Source organism: Triticum urartu, chromosome 1A (genome assembly GCF_056163025.1).
Source record: "Triticum urartu cultivar PI428250 chromosome 1A, HENAU_Tu73, whole genome shotgun sequence".
NCBI classification, from domain to species: Eukaryota; Viridiplantae; Streptophyta; class Magnoliopsida; order Poales; family Poaceae; genus Triticum; species Triticum urartu.
In genome coordinates, this window is record NC_141873.1 from 545270046 (window position 1) to 545284877 (window position 14832).

Here is a 14832-nt window from a genome sequence, read left to right on the forward strand (position 1 = left end):
GAAGTCAACTTGTGATAGTCTGGACGTTGATGAACCATCATGACTATGGTATGTTCTGTGAGAACCATAGCATCTATGAACTTGTCCTTGATGAATTCATCATTTTCCCAAGTGCACCCAAAGGTTCTCAAGTTGAGCACAAGGGACTTCAACCTTCGGTAAACCTCTTCTACGGACTCACCCTCATTCCTCACAAAGAGATTGACTTCTTGTTTGAGCAAGGCCAATCGAGATCTTTGAATTGCTTCATCTCCTTCAAGAGCCTCCTCAAGGCAATCCCAAATTTCCTTTGCGGTTTTGAGAAGAGCAATGGAATCACTATAGTTGAGGGAGTCCTGGATTAGGGGGTGTTCGGATAGCCAGACTATACCTTCAGCCGGACTCCTGGACTATGAAGATACAAGATTGAAGACTTCGTCCCGTGTCCGGGAGGGACTTTCCTTGGCGTGGAAGGCAAGCTTGGCGATACGGATATGTAGATCTCCTACCATTGTAACCGACTCTATGTAACCCTAACCCTATCCGGTGTCTATATAAACCGGAGGGTTTTAGTCCGTAGGACAACATACACATCAACAATCATACCATAGGCTAGCTTCTAGGGTTTAGCCTCCTCGATCTCGTGGTAGATCTACTCTTGTACTACCCATATCATCAATATTAATCAAGCAGAATGTAGGGTTTTACCTCCATCAAGAGGGCCCGAACCTGGGTAAAACTTCGTGTCCCTTGCCTCCTGTTACCATCCAGCCTAGACGCACAGTTCGGGACCCCCTACCCGAGATCCGCCGGTTTTGACACCGACATTGGTGCTTTCATTGAGAGTTCCTCTATGTCGTCGCCGTCAGGCTCGATGGCTCCTACGGTCATCGATAGCGATGCAGTCCAGGGTGAGACCTTCCTCCCCGGACAGATCTTCGTCTTCGGCAGCTTCGCACTGCGGGCCAATTCGCTTGGCCGTCTAGAGCAGATCGAAAGCTACGCCCCTGGCCGTCAGGTCAGATTTGGAAGTTTAAACTACACGGCTGACATCCGCGGGGACTTTATCTTCGACGAATTCGAGCCACTGCCGAGCGCGCCGCACTGTCACGACGAGCATGATCTAGCTCTGCCGCCGAATAGTGCCCTGGAGGCCGCACCCGCATCGGCTCCGACCCTTAATTCGGAGCCAACTACGTCGATCGAGGATGGGCGGTTGGACGCCACCCCGGGGGCTGCGACCCCAACGGCGATTGAGCCGAACGCCAGCCCCGTACTCTGCGAGACTCGCGACTCCAAGGAGCCGGACTCCTCTCCGGACTCCGAACCCTCTGCGCCCCTGCCGATCGAATCCGATTGGGCGCCGATCATGGAGTTCACTGCCACGGACATCTTTCAGCACTCGCCTTTTGGCGATATCCTGAAGTCACTGAAGTCTCTCTCTTTATCGGGAGAGCCCTGGCCGAACTACAGTCAGCAAGGTTGGGGTATGGACGATGAAGAAATTCAAAGCCCACCCACCACCCACTTTATAGCCACTGTCGGCGACTTAACCGACATGCTCGACTTCGACTCCGAAGACATCGACGGTATGGACGCCGATGAAGGAGATGATGAAGAACCAGTGCCTACTAGGCCCTGGAAAGCCACCTCGTCATATGACATATACATGGTGGACACCCTAAAAGAGGGAGATGGCGATGGAACAGCGGAGGATGACCCCTCCAAGAAACAGCCTAAGCGCCGGCGTCAGCGGCGCCGCTCAAAATCCCGCCAAAACAAACAAGGTGATTCCAGCACGGGAGATAATAATACTCCGGAAAGCGCCAAAGAAAACCCCCTCCAGCAAGATTTAGCACAGGAGGATGGAGAAACCAGCCCTCATGAGAGCGGCAGACAGAGAGGTCGAGGACGATAATTATATGCCTCCCTCCGAAGGCGAGGCAAGCCTCGACGATGACGAATTCGTCGTGCCAGAGGATCCCGTCGAGCAAAAGCGTTTTCAACGCAGGCTTATGGCCACGGCAAGAAGCCTCAAGAAAAAATACCAACAGCTTAGAGCTGATCAAGATTTTCTAGTCGACAGATGGACTGAAGTCCTTGCGGCCGAAGAGCATAAACTCGAACGCCCCTTCAAGAGCTACCCAAAGCGCAGGTTACTACCCCGATTAGAGGAGGAAGCACTTGATGCGGCCGACCGGCTACCTCGTGGTCGCGACAGAGAGGCCTCTCGGCCCTCCACTCAAGCCGCACCCCGTACCAAGGCACGGGAATATGCGCTGGACTTACGAGACATGTTGGAGGACAAGGCAAGGCAAACAAGATCGATCTACGGATCGCGTGGGCGCCCCACGGCTCGAGACGGTAACCGTCACGCCGGCCACAAATTTGGCAGGGCAGAACACAGTAGACAAGGCTCATTGGAGCTACGCCACGATATAGCCCAGTACAGAGGCGCCGCACACCCACTCTGCTTTACAGACGAAATAATGGATCATCAAATCCCCGAGGGTTTCAAACCCGTAAACATCGAATCATATGATGGTACAACAGATCCTGCGCTATGGATCGAGGATTATCTCCTTCATATCCACATGGCCCGCGGCGATGATTTCCACGCCATCAAATACCTCCCACTCAAGCTTAAAGGACCAGCTCGGCATTGGCTTAACAGCTTGCCAACAAGATCAATCAGTTGTTAGGAGGACCTGGAAGCCGCATTCCTCGACAATTTCCAGGGCACTTATGTGCGACCCCCAGACGCCGATGACCTAAGTCACGTAATTCAGCAGCCAGAGGAATCGGCCAGGAAATTCTGGACACGGTTCCTAACAAAGAAAAATCAAATAGTCGACTGTCCGGACGCTGAGGCCCTAGCAGCCTTCAAACATAATATCCGTGACGAGTGGCTGGCCCGGCACCTTGGACAGGAAAAGCCGAAATCTATGGCAGCACTCATGACACTCATGACCCGCTTTTGCGCGGGAGAAGACAGCTGGCTTGCTCGTAGCAACAATATGACCAAGAACCCTGGTAATTCAGACACCAGGGACAGTAGTGGCAGGTCGTGTCGCAACAAGCAGAAGCGCCGCATTAACAGCGACAATGCTGAGGATACGTCAGTTAATGCCGGATTCAGAGGCTCTAAATCCGGTCAGCGGAAAAAGCCATTCAAAAGGAATCCTAGGGGCCCGTCCAGTTTGGACCGAATACTCGACCGCTTGTGCCAGATACATGGCACCCCCGAAAAGAAAGCCAATCACAACAACAGGGATTGTTGGGTGTTCAAGCAGGCAGGCAAGTTAAACGCCGAAAATGAAGACAAGGGGCTGCATAGCGATGACGACGAGGAGCCCCGGCCGCCAAACAATAGTGGATAGAAGGGTTTTCCCCCACAAGTGCGGACGGTGAACATGATATACGCAACCCACGTCCCCAAAAGGGAGCGGAAGCGCGCGTTAAGGGACGTATACGCGGTAGAGCCAGTCGCCCCAAAGTTCAACCCATGGTCCTCCTGCCCAATCACCTTTGATCGAAGGGACCATCCCACTAGCATCCGTCATGGCGGATTCGCCGCATTGGTCCTAGACCCAATCATTGACGGATTTCATCTCACTAGAGTCCTTATGGACGGCGGCAGCAGCCTGAACCTGCTTTACCAGGATACAGTGCGGAAAATGGGCATAGATCCCTCGAGGATTAAGCCCACCAAAACGACCTTTAAAGGTGTAATACCAGGTGTAGAGGCCAACTGTACAGGCTCAGTCACATTTGAAGTGGTCTTCGGATCTCCGGATAATTTCCGAAGCGAGGAGTTAATCTTCGACATAGTCCCGTTTCGCAGTGGTTATCACGCACTGCTCGGGCGAACCGCATTCACTAAGTTCAACGCGGTACCGCACTACGCATACCTTAAGCTCAAGATGTCAGGCCCTCAAGGAGTAATTACGGTCAATGGAAACACCGAACGCTCTCTCCGAACGAAGGAGCACACGGCGGCCCTTGCAGCGGAAATACAAAGCAGCCTCTCCAGGCAGTTCTCCAATCCGGCCATTAAACGACCGGACACCGCCAAGCGCACCCGGCGTAACCTACAACAAGATCGCCTGGCATGATCCGAGCAGGCGTAGCAATGCGGCCCCAACCCCAATCCCCGCAAAAAGGCGACGCCAGTACTTCGCGTTCATAACTACGCCCTAGAGATACCATGGGTACAGGGGGAGGGGCACCATCACGGCACGCCTAAAAATACGGTTTAAACCGTACCAGGGGCTGCCGATTTTTTTATTTTTATTTTTCTCTTGCTTTCAGGACTCCATCCTTCGGAAGGCCTGTTCGGCATTTCAATTGCCACACAAACGATGCAAGAACCAGGGAAGCAGACAAGCCACGCCGCAGTACGGAACTCCCAGGTGGTCTCTATCACGAGCAGTATACCTGTTCCACATACTATTCTACAGCTTGCCCCTGGAACGGACATGTTAACTAGTCCAACCTTCCACTTATCGCATTATTTGTATCGTTCTGCTTTGATCGCAGCCCTTTTTAATAAACAATGCATAGCTTTCGTCTATTTTTACATTACCTTTATTCTTTTTATGTATGTTCCTTAATGACATGTTGCACCCGTACACGTTGGTACGGCCAAAATACGCCAGGGGCTTTAGTACCCCTCAATATGGTGTGAGAAGTCCGAACACTTTAACAAGTGCAGCACCCCGAACATATAGCATTATATGTGTCGGCTTCGAATCATGTCTTGGGTCAATAGTTGGGTTTGCCCGGCTCCTATGTTTTGGTGCCTTACGTTCCGCTATATCGGCTAAGGTAGCACTAGGAGAACCACTGCGATTGTGCCCCAGTTGAGCTGGGCCGAGCACCTCAGTGGAGAAAGCTAAAACTGACTGCCATGATGAAGCGAGAGCTGGTCGCTGTTCGAGAGGTTTTTCGAGTCCCTAAAGACTTATGCTGCTTAGGGCGAGGAGCCGGCTCTGTCCGGCCAAGGCGTGGATAGCGCCCCGAACTCGGTCTTCCGAATACCAGGGGCTTCGCCGAAATTTAAAATTATAGAATTCTATGGCTAAGTGAGAGTGTTCACGCATTATAGTCCGATTGCCTTGTTCGTTGGGCTGAGCGCCTCCCTCGAAGGACCCAAACATGGGAAAAAGAGCGCTCAGGTTTATCCCCGAACACCCCAGCACTAGCGGCATGGGGGCAGAAGCCGACGACTCGCCATCTCTCAGAATTGATAAACTGCCGCACAGAAGGTAATATTTTAAATTCCAACAGCATTGCTTAGCGCATATAAACAAGTTTTCAGCGTACAGGATAAAACGAGCAAGTTTCACTCAAAAATTACATCCCTAGAACATTCATCCGCCACAAGGCGGGCACCCTTCAGAACATCCTTATAGTAATTCTCAGGCTTGCGATGCTCTTTCCCCGGCGGTGGCCCGTCCTTCACCAGCTTCTCCGCATCCAGCTTGCCCCAGTGCACCTTCGCACGGGCAAGGGCCCTACGGGCACCTTCAATGCAGACGGAGCGCTTGATGACTTCGAGCCTTGGACAGGCCTCCACCAACCGCCGCACCAGCCCGAAATAGCTCCCAGGCAGAGCCCCTCCAGGCCACAGCCGAACAATGAGGCCCTTCATGGCCTATTCGGCCGCCTTGTGGAGCTCGACCAGTTGCTTCAGCTGGTCGCTCAGGGGCACAGGGTGTCCGGCCTCAGTATACTGAGACCAGAACACCTTCTCTGTCGAGTTGCCCTCATCAGCTCGATAGAATGCGGCAGCATCGGATACACTCCGGGGAAGATCTGCGAACGCTCCTAGAGAGCTCCGGATTCGGGTAAGTAACAAGTAACTCACGTTTATGTGTTTGCTTTGCATAAAGAATGCCTTACCACCGCTATCTTCTTCACCTCATCAACTCCTGGAGGGTCTTTTGGGATTCGGCCTTGGCAGACTTGGCATTTTCAATAGCCACCGCGAACTCGGACGCTCGCGTCTTTGAGTCAAGCTCCAAACTCTCATGTTTTTCCATGAGAACCTGGAGCTCTTGCCGCACCTTGCCAACCTCGGCCTCATACTTCTCCCACTCGGTGCGCTCCGAGGCCGCCCTCTTCTCGGCCTCGACCAGCGCCTGCTTAAGGGTCGCCACTTCAGACGTGGCCCCTAAAATAGCCACGATAATCCTGTCATTCTTTGCAATTGCACCTTTTTATATATATTTAAAAACATGGTATTTCTTACCTTCATTGTCCTCGAGCTGCTTCTTGGCACGCCCGAGCTCTTGCTCGGACCGCTCGAGGTTCTGCTTTAGTGTGTCCACTTCCGCAGTCGGTGCGGCGGACGCAAGCAGGGAAGCCTGCATATGCATATTGACTCATTTTTGTTAGACTCCTGCGAATTCTATTTGATCCTCTATTCGGCTTTTCTTCCCGAACGCCAAACAGAGCATCAGGGGCTACTGTCTATGCGGTACTATTATTTACACATTCTTTACTTACCTCAAAGCCTGTCAAAAGGCTAGTACAAGCTTCAGTCAGTCCGCTCTTGGCAGACTGAACCTTCTGGACCACCGCACTCATAATAGCGAGGTGCTCCTCGTTGATGGAGGCGCCTTGGAGCGCCTCCAACATATTGTCCGGCGCCTCCGGTTGGACGGGGGCCGCCGGCACGGTGGACTTGCTCCTCTTGGAAGGAGGTCCCCCGCCAGACTCTAGAACCTTTGAAGGTTCCGGAGCGATGTCTGGCCTAGAGCCGGACTTGGAGCCCTGAGGGGTTTCATCCCCTTTACTCCTGGAGTCTGGGAGGTCGCCTTGGGACGCCTCCAGGACCACCTCCTCCTGGCTTGGAACCTGTTGGGACAACACTTCAGTGTCGTCCGTAGGGCGGGGGGAGGAAGCCGTCGGAAGCGAGTTCACATCCGACGAGTCCAGTGAGCCGCTCGACGACGCGTCGAGCCGGTCTTTGGGTAGGCTGCATAAACATATTCGACGTAAGGGACAGCTGTGCAATAAACGAATACTATGAATTACTCTGATATCCGGATACTTACGATTTTGCCAGGGGCTTGGCCCTGGGCTGCCACTCCTCTCTGCCGTCGGCGTCGGTGGAGTAGTCCGGAGGAAGGGTTTTCCCCTTCTTGGACCCTCCGGCCTCCCTAGAGAGGGCGGCCTTCCTTTTCTTCTCTCCTCCTGCTGGAGGGGGAGAGCTCTCCTCTTCTTCCTCCTCGTCTTCACGGGAGGAATGCGCCTCGGAACCATCAGATGATGGATCCGACACCTCCTGGCGCCGGGCACTCTTTCGAGTTCCCGCGGCCTTTTCCGCGGCCTTCTTCTCCGGCACCACATAGGGTGCCGGAACCAGCAGCTTCGCCAAGCGAGCATCCGCTGGGCCTTCGGGCAAAGAAGCCGGACAGTTGATCTGTCCGGACGTCACCTGCCAATCCCGTCAAAGGCAAGGGAGCTTAGATCCCGCATGGAGTCAAACTATGAAAAACTGATACCCTGTAAAAGGAAAAAAATAGCTTACCACGAGAGCGTGACGCTGCGCACTGAATCCGCGATCCTCGGTAGAGGATGCGGGAGCCTCGGCGCCTTTGAAAAGCACCTTCCAGGCATCTTCGTACGTCGTGTCGAAGAGCCTGTTCAGAGTTTGGTGCCGCACCGGGTCGAACTCCCATAGGTTGAAAGCCCGTTGTTGACACGGGAGGATCAGGCGGATGAGCATAACCTGGACTACGTTGACAAGTTTGAGCTTCTTGCCCGCCAGGGTTTGGATGCATGTTTGGAGTCCGGTCAGCTCTCCTTTTTTACCCCAAGACAGGCCCGTCTCCTTCCAGGAGGTGAGCCGTGTAGGGGGTCCGGATCGGAACTCGGGGGGTGTGACCCATTCGGCGTCGCGCGGCTCGGTGATGTAAAACCACCCCGATTGCCACCCCTTGAGGGTCTCCACAAAGGAGCCCTCGAGCCATAGGACGTTGGCCATCTTGCCAACCATGGCGCCTCCACACTCCACCTGGTTGCCGTGCACTACCTTCGGCTTGACGTTGAAAGTCTTGAGCCATAGGCCGAAATGGGGGCGGATGCGGAGGAAGGCCTCGCACACGACGATAAACGCCGAGATGTTGAGGACGAAGTTCGGGGCCAGATTGTGGAAATCCAAGCCGTCGTAGAACATGAGCCCCCGGACAAATGGGTGGAGAGGGAAGCCCAGTCCGCGGAGGAAATGGGGGAGGAACACCACCCTCTCATGGGGCCTAGGGGTGGGGATGAGCTGCCCCTTTTCGGGGAGCCGGTACACGATGTCGTTAGACAGGTATCCGACCTTTCTCAGCTTTTTGATATGTCCCTCCGTGACGGAGGAGACCATCCACTTGCCTCCCGCTCCGAACATGGCTGGAGAAGGTTGAGGTGGGGAGTGCGGACTTGGGCGCTGGAGCTCGAGTGCGCAAGAATGGATAGGCGAAGGAGGAAGAAGGCGTAGGTGAAAAGGTGGATCCTTATCCCCTTATATGGAAGGACGCAACTACATGTCCCCACCAGCCTGGTAAAACTCGCTTATCTCCAAGCATCATAATCAATGGCGTGGTTGGGTTACCCACGCCCGTATTGATGAGAATCCCGGGATAAAGGGACATGATCTCTGCTTTAACAAGACGTGCCAAGGAAATCACCTCGCATAACGCGCTGAGGTGGGATAATGAAATGACTCGGATAAAGGCTTGGCCGTGGTGTGTCACGCTATGGAATACGTCAGCAGATTAGATTGGTGTAAATATTATTCTCTCTACGGCAATATGTGGAAACTTATTTTGTAGAGCCGGACACTATCTTTGTGTTCAAAATCTTCTATGAAGTACTTGGAGGAGGAACCCGCCTTGCAATGCCGAAGACAATCTGCGCGCCGGACTCGTCATCATTGAAGCCTGGTTCAGGGGCTACTGAGGGAGTCCTGGATTAGGGGGTGTTCGGATAGCCGGACTATACCTTCATCCAGACTCCTGGACTATGAAGATACAAGATTGAAGACTCCGTCCCGTGTCCGGGAGGGACTTTCCTTGGCGTGGAAGGCAAGCTTGGCGATACGGATATGTAGATCTCCTACCATTGTAATCGACTCTATGTAACCCTAACCCTATCCGTTGTCTATATAAACCAGAGGGTTTTAGTCCGTAGGACAACATACACATCAACAATCATACCATAGGCTAGCTTCTAGGGTTTAGCCTCCTCGATCTCGTGGTAGATCTACTCTTGTACTACCCATATCATCAATATTAATCAAGCAGGACGTAGGGTTTTACCTCCATCGAGAGGGCCCGAACCTGGGTAAAACTTCGTGTCCCTTGCCTCATGTTACCATCCGGCCTAGACGCACAGTTCGGGACCCCCTACCCGAGATCCGCCGGTTTTGACACCGACAATAGTCTTCAGTCACTGCGTTGCGAAGCATGTTGTGTGCGGTAGCATTGAATTGATCATCAACTGCTTCCCTTGGAGTGAGATTCATTGGGTCCTTGGGGTTGAATCCATTGACCACAATCCACCACAATTGAGTTTAAGCACTGCGCATGTGAGACTCCATATCTAGCTTCCACTTAGCAAACGCATTAGCTTTCAAAGGGGGCGGAGGCCCAACAGGATTAATGCGGGGATGTTGCAAGGGTTGAGGAGAGTAAAAGGGTTCCACGGCATTGTACTGGGGAACTTGAGTACGAGCCGGGGAAGCAAGAGGTTCCTTCAAGTCATCCGCATCATGAACCTCATTTGGGTTAAACGAGTTTGATGCGGACGTTGATGGCTTTAGGCGAGCATCAATTTCCTCCTTGACCGAGGCACGAACCTCTTTCAACATAGAGACTTTGAGGTCCGCAAACATTGAAAGAAGATCGGTCGCGGTCAAGGGGACATTCGGGTTAGTAGTAGCGGCAGGAGCAACGACCGGAGCACCAAGTGTCTCAGTCACGGCGGGGGGTTGGTTTTGACCATCCCCCGCAACGGGTAGGCCACCTCCCTCATTCCCTAGATCGACCATATCCTCTAAGGTTGTAAAACCTTATATTAGAGCATGAGGCTCTGATACCAATTGAAAGGATCGATACGGTCGACTAGAGGGGGGGTGAATAGGAGACTACAAATTTTAATCTTTCTTGTAGATTTTAAGGCTTAGCGGATAAAAGAGTTCACTAGATATGCAACTAGGTGAATGCAACCTATATGACAAGCAAGCTCCAAGAAGAAAAGCTAGGCAACAAACTACTTATCAAGCCAACAAGCATACAACAACAAAGAAATGTGCGGGAAAGGATTAACCACAAGTGAGACGAGGACGCGGATTTTAACCCGAAGTTCACTCTTCCTTGGGGAAGAGCTAATCTCCGTTTGGAGCGGTGCCGGAGCCAAAGCTTGCGGAATGCCACCAAAGGCTCACCGTATTCTCCTTCGAGTCACCCCCAACGGATGAGCCTCGAACCACTCGGGGTTGGTCTTGAAGGCGACCACCACACCTTTACAAACTTCTCCGGAGCACACCACAAGCAAGGAATCTTCCGGAGGAACCTCTAACCGCCTAGGAGCCCAAGCTCCAAGAGTAATAAGTCAATGGGGAAGAAATGTTGCGGGGAACGCGATTTGGTTTGGTCAAGTTGTAGATCGGGTCTTGCTCTCCCAATCCCCAAAGTTTCAACAAGTTTGGGTGGAGGGATTGAGAGTTTCAACAAGTTTGGGTGGAGGGATTGAGAGTATTGAGCAAAATGGGGTGTAGCAATGGTGCTCTAATATATAGCCCGTGCGCACGGGGTATCCAGAGACAATCGCACCACCCCGTGCGCACGGGGGTCAAAAGACCCCGTGCGCACGGGGTATCCAGATAGTTACGCAGTACCCCATGCGCACGGGGGTCAAAAGACCCCGTGCACACGGGGTACCCAGAGAGTTACCCAGTACCCCGTGCGCACGGGGGTCAAAAGACCCCGTGTGCACAGGGTACCCAGTAACTTACTGTTGCAACTTTCTGAGTACCACAACACACACACTAGGTTTATATGAGGTGGTTGGAGTGGGAAGGGTAAGAGAGTAAGGCTCGGCAAAGGCATTCCCACACAACATTTGTCCACACAGACCCCTCTTAATAGTGCGGTCTTTCCTACGACTCGAAGCAAACCAAAACTAAACCTTCGAAGCGTCGATAGACCACGCCTTTGTCCTTTTTGAAATGGGGGGGTCACACATCTCCATCGCGGGTATTTAGAACCAATAACCTGAGATAAACTCTAGCAACTGATATTAGTTCAACTAACCACATTGTCATCACACCAAAATATAGCTTAAGTGCCATTAGCACTTTCACTAGCCATGGAGCATTGGATGCTAACCGGATAATATGGACTTGGAAGGTTCTGGTCGGATTCGACATAGTCGGATCCGAGTCGAGATAAGATCCGAGTCGGACAGACCCAACTATGAGACGCAGTGATATGTCATCTGTGAGTCTCTAGTACAACATATGTTCTATGTCCAAAGACCTGAGCTGACGCATGTACACGGGATGGTGACAGACTTGCTTTGGGCCGACCAAACGCTACTCCGTGACTGGGTAGTTACAAAGGTAGGTTTCAGGCTTGTCCAGACCCATGCTGCGAGACATGGTCGAGCAAGATGGGATTTGCCCCTCCGACCAGGAGAGATATACTCTGGGCCCCTCGTGTGATCCAACCAGGATAAGCATGGCCATGCAACAAGGATTATGAGATAATCCGGATAGTGGTCGACATCACTGGAACGAGAGAGAGAGAGGTTGGGCTAGCACAAGGATGACAGACTCGCTTTGAGCTCGATAACATATATCGTGTGGCGAAAGGAATGGAAGTATGATGTACATGTTCGCTAACCAGCTTCATAGTCTGCTTGGTGTTCGGCATGCCTTGCTAGAGGCCGCTACCAACCGTGCAGTTCGGAGTTGATCCGAACTGCGACCAAGCGGACTTGAACCTAAGGGGTCACACGCTTAAGTGAAGGAACCTACGAGGTCAGATCCGAGGACACTGGTCGGATGTGATCCGAACTGTATTCGGACTGTGGCCGAGTAGACTTATGGGCTTTAGGGTCCGTGCGAGGCCCAAGTGTTGAGCCCGCGACAGACGCCTATATATAGTGGAGGTGCCGCACACTCAGGCGGTTGATCGCTTTGGCGCTGTCACTAGGGTTTGCATGTGTTGCGAATAGACACCTCCACTCGCCGCTGGTTGTGTGATCTGACCTAGCAGTCCGCCGCACGACGTTTCTCCTGTACGCACGGATACCGTTAGAGGCGGTGCACTTGCGCCGCTCCGGTGAACCTGTACGTGGGAACCGACCACCGGTTGTACGAGGGAGATCGGACGAGGAGGAGACGATCCATGCGGACGCGCTTCCCCAACTCTTCTTCCGCTGCACGGCACTGCGCGTCTAGTGGTAACGAACTATGATCCATCTCCCGTAGCATGTTCTTGGTTGTTCTGCGTGTAGGAAATTTTAATTTGCAGTCGACGCACCTTACCGTATATCCCATCAGTAACTTCCACGTATCACCGTGGAGAACTCAAACCGATGAACCAAATGCAATGGCAAGGGCACACGGAGTGTCCAAATCCTTCTCTCTCAAATCCCACCAAAGCAACTAATGCTAGGTAGGAAAATGAGAGGAAGAACAAGAAGGAGAGCACCAAGAACTCCAAGATCTAGATCCAAGGGGTTCCCCTCACATAGAGGAGAAAGTGATTGGTGGAAATATGGATCTAGATCTCCTCTCTCTTTTCCCTTAAAAACTAGCAAGAATCCATGGAGGGATTGAGAGTTAGCAAGCTCGAAGAAGGTCAACAATGGGGGAAGAACACGAGCTTAAAGGATAAGGTTCAATGGGGAAGAAGACCCCCTATTATAAGGGAGGAGACAATCCAACCGTTACCCCCGCTCAGCCCCGCACAGGGCGGTACTACCACTGGGGGGGTACTACCACTGTGGCCAGCGATACTACCATTCCACCTCGCGGTACTACCGCGCAGTGAGAAGAGAGCGAGAAGCAGAGCAGGACCTGGACCCAGGGTGGTACTACCGTGGTGATAAGGGCGGTACTACCGCCTCTACTGCCGCAGCTAGTGCCGCAAAACCCGACACAAGAGGAGAACCCTCGAATCGAGGCGGTAGGAGCACGGAGCCGCAGCGGTACTACGACTGAGAGCTCCAAGCGGTACTACCGCTGTGGAGCGGTCTGCCGCTTGTAGCTCTTGAGCGGTACTACCGCTGGGGTTCGCGGTACTACCGCTGGGACCAGATCTCAGGGAGAAGGCTGCAAGGGAGCCTTCAACGAAGGGGAAAAGCTCACAGAGTGCAGAGGGGATGTGTACGTGATGAATCCACCCATACTTTTCTGAAACAGATCCCATAAAACCAGAACTGCCATAACTTCTGCAAAAGAGCTCCGAATTGAGCAAACTCAAGCTTGTTGGATACAAGATGATGAGTAGCATCAAAACAGCGACTGGTTATAGAAAGAAAAGGTAGGGGAGGTATGCCTAACAAATGGAGTGAAACCTCCAACAGAGAAGAACAGGCATAACCTCCAACATCGAAAACATCATAGAAGATGCAAATGAACTCCGTTTTCGATGAACTCGAGCTTTTCATCAAGATGACCATAAGCTCCAAAACTCTCAAAGAGAACCAAACAAGAACCAAGAAATATGATGCAAGGATGCAATGGTTTGAGCTCTCTACGAACGATACGATCAAGGTACTCATCGAGAGCCCCCCTTGATAGTATGGCAATCGATCCTATGACCCGGTCTCCCAACTACCACTAGGAGACTGGTAAAATAGAAAACATATCAAGGGGAAACATTTGTCTTGCACATAGTCCACTTGAGCTAGATGATGACGATCTTGACTTCCTCAAGTTGGACCACCTTTATTGATTGTGTTGGCTCGATGAAGACTAGTTGATTGCTCCCCCATACTCCATTATGGGTGAGCCACTCTTCGTCTCATCTTCGTAAATCCATTGTTACCATAATGGATGGCAAGCTTCAAGCATTTGATCTCTTCATGATGCTCCACTTGAACTTGCACATCGCAACCATACCATGGGATCACTTGATCCCTCAGTACATCTTGTATGCTTTGTGTGTTGATCAACTTGATTCATTCTTGACTTAATCTTGATCAACCTTGAATCTTTCCAATTCTCTTCATTTGGATGATGTCTTGAAAGGTAGACATGAATGATCACACAATCTTCTTCTTCAAGACATGCTTGCAATAAGCTCAACACTCACATGACCAATCTTTGGATAATTCTTGGTCGACACGAACTCTCCTTGAAACCAACACATGTACTCCAAGAAAAGCCTATGGACAAAACCTTCAAATATAACTCAAGGCAACCATTAGTTCATAGAGATTGTCATCAATTACCAAAACCAAACATGGGGGCACCGCATGTTCTTTCACTATGGGTAGTACCATAAATTCTATGTACAAGTGGAGTGACAAAACATTTGGCAACATTGCGATGGAGCCCCCAAAACCATGCAATCAAATTGTACAGCTGGTGTATATGAATGCAGATATGAAGTAAATTCAAATAGTGGACGACTGAATGAATGAATTATTATATAAGGAAGAAATCTCGTGGTTCTAGAGGTCCCCGATCGCATGGTTTAAAGAGAGATATTTTCAGAGGAAGGCTGAGGGCAAGGAAGAACAAGATTCGCAAACTCACAGATGAATCCGGAGCTACCTTCTCATGAGGAAACCATGCAAACTATGGTCATGTCATACTTTCTCTACTCCTATAAAGACTCGGTTGGT